Raw genomic sequence first — 5,546 nt, 5'->3', positions numbered from 1 at the left:
AATGATTTCAAACGCTGCTAAGTAAGAAATCAAGCAACAATGTGAAGTTTGGTATTAGATAAAATCATATTGAACAACCTCAAAATTATACTCCAATAACTCCTTTTAATTGTGTTTATGAACTTGATAAATAAGCAAATTTTCAAAAACAAGTTTCATCAGTTGTTTAATCAAATGCTATTCCATTAAAACTTGCTAGTCAAGATGAAATAGGGAACTGGTATCAAACAACTGATGCATCCCAAGAGTACAAACCAACTAAACTTGCTGATTTAAGTGTTCAAAGATCAGTTGTTGATCATTATTCATCAACACTTTCAGAAACAACAAAGATCAGTTGTTGATCATTATTCATCAACACTTTCAGAAACAACTGGTAATTCATTCAAAACAACTGGTGTAAACACTGCAACAGTTGGTTTAACTCAAACAACTGATGCATCAAGGGCATCAACAGTTTCAAAGAAAAGTGAATTAAACAAACTAGTAGCAACTGCTCCCGCATTTGTTCCTAGATCAGTTGTATCTCAAGTTAAGAATAATGCATCTGATATTAATCAAGATGAACCTCATCCAACTTCTGTACTTGGATACAAATCAACAGAAACAGTAGTTGTTATAGATTGGGTGTAACTTAAAAAAAGAAATAAAAAAATGTTCAAAAGAAACCTTTGTTGCCAAATTCATGTGATGTATATAAAAAGAAAAATCATCTAACTGAGGATTGTAAAGTTTTAAAAGTTGTTCGTCACAAGAAAATTGTTGAAACACTTGATGCCTTCATTAAAAATGAAAGTCCCACACCCAAGAAGAAAGTTCAGTTTGAAACCATTGAAACACCTGTTACTTTGGCTCTAAAGAACATTCCTAGTTCAAGAATTATTCTAGTAGCATATGCTCCTCCAACAAGAATCTCTCTTCACAAAACTGCTATTCCAAGTAATCCATTAGAAGTTTCACAAAGTGCTGATATCAAGATGCTAATGGAAAATAAAAAACAGTTGATGAATCTTGTAAAGAATCTTCAACAGAAAACTGATTTGTCTTCTTCAAATGAGCAACCCAAGACCAACATGGCTTGGGTTAAACCTTCTAAATAATTTCCTTTATATGTGCACATAACTTCCACATGCATGGAGAGTCTATTGTATGTGGACAGTGGAGGCTCTAGGCACATGACAGGGAACATATCTCTTCTTTCTGAATTCAAAGCACATGGATGAGCAGCCGTGTCCTTTGGAAATAATGAGAAAGGAAGTACTATTTGCTCAGGTAAGGTAGAAGCTGGTTCTGCCTCGTTGAAGAGTCAAACATAGAAAACAATAGCAGTTTCCTCAAAACAACTGATCATGTAAAATCTACTGATCAAGGAAGCAAGTTTGTGAAACTATTGACGATTTAACAACTGCTTCTCAAAATGGTCCCTCTCTTTACAATATTGGAAGTCCATAAGTTGTTTCTCAAAACAATTGTTTCCCACCAATACCCCTACCATTAACAACTCTTTCATCCAGCCTATCCTCAAGAACAAATCATTGGTGACTTACAACATGGTGTACTAATCAAATTCAACAACCAAATGTCTATTTATTTGATGGTTTTCTATCTCAAATAGAACCTACCAAGTATCAAATTTCATTAGGAGAAAACAGTTGGGTTGAACCTATGTAAGAGGAACTCATGCAATTTACCAAAATGCATGTTTGGGAACTGTGTCCATGCCGAGAAAATGTTACTCCTATTGGTACAAAATGGGTATTTAGAAACAAGATTGATGAATCAGGGGTTGCCACCAAAAACAAGGCAATGTTAGTAGTTCTAGGATATCTTCAAGATGAAGGAATTGCATATGAAGAAACCTTTGCACTTGTTGCAAGACTTGAAGCAATCCGATTGTTTCTAGCTTGTGCATCCACTCACAACAACAAAGTCTTTCAAATGGATGTGAAAGGAGCTTTCCTTTATGGTGACATTCAACATGAGGTGTATGTTGCACAACCACCAGGGTTTGAAGATGCTTTCAGTTTAGACTATGTCTACAAGCTAAAGAAAGCACTCTATGGACTCAAAAAAGCTCCAAGAGCCTGGTATGACAGACTTTCCTCTTTTCTGATTTCAAATCAATGTCAAATAGGACAAATTGACAAAACTTTGTTTCTCATAAGAAAAGAAAATGACTTACTTCTTGTTCAAATTTATGTAGATGACATCATATTTGGATCCACAAATCCAAAATTATGTGATGAATTCACAAAATTCAAGAAGTCTAAATTTGAAATGAGTAACATGGGTTAGTTATAATAGTTTTGGGGCTTGCAAATTAGGGAAACTCAAACATGAATTTTTCTACATCAATCAAAGTATGTTAAAAATCTCTTAGAAAAGTTTAAAATGGCTGATTGCAAAGCAAGTTCCACACTCATGAGTAAAAATGATCCATTAACACGTGATGAAATAGGTGAATATGTTGATCAAACCTTGTATAGATGCATGATTGGATCTTTAATGTATCTAACTGAATCCATGCATGATATGTGTCAGGATCGATTTACTCACAATCAAACTCGTAACCCACAAATTAATGTTGACAAGACGGATTACGAAATAACCAATGTGAAAACCCCTTGATTATTAAAGGCGGAATCAATAATAATTAAGATGCTGCTTTAATAACACAAATCTAACACTAGAACACGCTATAAACTCAAAAGATATCCATTCATAGTAATCAGTGAAAATATAAAGGGAATATCTTTACGGTTTCTTGGTGGAATGTCAGGTGCGGTTGCTTTCCGTACAAAGATATTCTGTCTGCTTAGGAAAGTGTGTATTCAGCCGTTGTCATAAATATGACCTAGTATTCCCTTATATAGCCTCACCTGACACATTCTAGAAACCCTAATAATTGTAAAAAACATATTCAAATTTATTCAAAATATTACAAGTGTCAAATAGGTCTTCTAGTAAGCTTACGTGTTTGTCGAGCAGACCTTGTAATCCTTGAGTGTACTTGAACAGTTCTTCTAGTAAGCTTTTACATAGAATATTTAAGGAGAATATTCTTCAAGTAGGCTTCAATATTCATGATACAATCAAACTTTGCTCGAGAATATCGTACAAGCAAACTTGTTCTTCTCGATCTCTTCAACCTTTTGTTAAGGACTTATTCTAGCAAACTTAGTATGCTTGGGTACTTTAGCTTGCTCAAGGTTGAACCTTGCTCGTAGAAGTCCTTAGAATAATTCCTTGAACTTCCTGTAGGTTCCCGGACGGATCTTACACGGGATATCGCTATCTACGTAGGTGCGGAATCCCTGCGTAGGTAGATACGAGCGTAGAATACGAATAACAATCACACGCGATACAAACGAACACGTTATGTAATATAACTTGAAACACGTCTATTACAGACTCTCGACACGTTCACTAAACTACTGAATTACACGTGAATAACCAAAACACTAACTTACTCTCGTAAACCCGTAGGTTACTTAAATACACGACAACTTCGCCTCAGGCGAAGTTGTCAGTAACTTCGCTCGTTGAACAAGTTCGCCTAGGCGAACTTGTCAACAACTTCGCTTGTTCAACAAGTTCGCCTAAGCGAACTTGTTGACAACTTCGCTTACTTACATAAACATAAACTTAAACATAATTACATTACAGACTCGATTACAAACGCTAGACTATGAACTACTGACATTTATGTACCAACACTTCCTACAAGTTTTCTTGAGATCATCTTTATTGAAACCTTTCATGACCCACCAAATTACTTAGTTTAAGCATGGTTAAGTCAAGAGTTTGCCCTGAAACAAACCATGCTAGACTGAAGAACAACCTTGCTTGATGATGTGTAGTTTTCTCGAATTTAACACTTAGAAGAATTAAAAAGAAAACCTTACTCGAAATAAGATATCTTGCATGAATAAGTTTGAAGCTTGCTCGAAGTGCCTGGTTTGCTCTAATTCCATACTTAGCATATTTCTTAGGAAGTTGAGATGATTCCAATCTTCCTTGATCATCATTTAGGCCCAACAATCCCCCTAGATTGGAACAAATTCAGATGCACCAAAACACATCTAGATAACATACACTTGTTTAAAAAATACACATCAAATTCTTAAAAGCAATAAATTACATTATTTAAAAGAAAGATTACATATTCCAATTATGCAACAAGGGGCATTACACATCAAAATAAAATGCATCAAAAATAAATAATCAACAAATTGAAACGGAAAGCAGCCGCACCTGACATTCCACCTAGAAACCGTAAAGGCAAGTTCTAATTAAGCTAAACTATTTTAAACTAGAATACAAAACTAAAAAAGGCAAGTTCCCAACTCCGGTTATTCTCTAATCGCCTCAAATCGTGTCCCCGACAACGGCGCCAAAAACTTGATGCGTGAAAATGTAATTATGAAAATTATGACTCACAACTAAGTTTTAAATTAAAACGGATTAACCTAAATGAACTTCACACAACTGGCAAGTGTATCGATTCTAATTAGTAAAGATTAAGGAAGTCCGAGTAACGAACACAAAGACACGTGAGAACGATAATGTAACTAAACCCTAACTAAAACTTACCTAAGAATAATAATTTAATTGATTTTATTGTTTTTATTTATTTATTTTAAAATAATTAATTAACTAGATTACTAAGAAATAACTTTACTTAACGAAACTAAGTGGAAAACTTAACGGGATTTAACGATAATGGGAAAACGAATCACCTAGGTAGGATGATTTAACGGCTATAGGATGACTCGGGTGCTAACACATTGTCACACCCCAAACCACGGCCTAGGAGTGTGACGACTATGTTGGTACCACATTTGTAAATAAATCAGAGTTACGTTCAATTAGCGGAAGTCTTATAAACATGTGGGTTTAACTTATAAATATTTACATACAAAAGACGGGATATAAAAGTTTCCCGTTTAGTATTTAAAAGGTTACTTGTTTTATAATTACAAAACCACCATTTTATAATTTAAGTTTATACAAAACAAATCCGAGCCATCGGATATTCAAAGCACTTCGTCACTCCAAGCGCTATCATTGTTCACCTGCAAAATGTAAATAAAATAGGTCAGCAACGAATGCTGGTGAACACGCTGACGCTAAAATATTTTCTTTCACTTTATTACCCCTCGAGACTACGTCTGTCTCGGCCCAACGTGGCTTAGGAATAACAAAGTTAAAACAACACATTTATAAATTCGAGTCTCTACACTAGGTCACCTCACTTAGTTAAGTACCCGTATATATACACATGGTCGTGCTTCCTGCAGGAAAGCGTCCTACGACCAGGCATGGTGCGATGTGCCCACCGCGTACTACAACATATGTAAGGATCCAGACAAACGTATACTACAGCCTGAGGGCTAGACTTATACCCTTATTTATAACTTTTTAGGAACACGTAGTTCCTTGTAAATAATTTTCATATAACATGTTTGACTCGTATTAAAATAAGTTTATAAAAGTTCGGGGGCGTATTCACCTTTTCGCTTTGGGACCGGCTTCAAACACCGTCC

This window comes from Bidens hawaiensis, unplaced genomic scaffold, assembly GCF_021521415.1.
Source record: "Bidens hawaiensis isolate Kalapana, Puna unplaced genomic scaffold, B.hawaiensis_p1.1 tig00037682_1, whole genome shotgun sequence".
NCBI lineage: Eukaryota > Viridiplantae > Streptophyta > Magnoliopsida > Asterales > Asteraceae > Bidens > Bidens hawaiensis.
The sequence above is the reverse complement of the archived record's forward strand: the minus strand, read 5'-3'. Positions refer to the sequence as shown.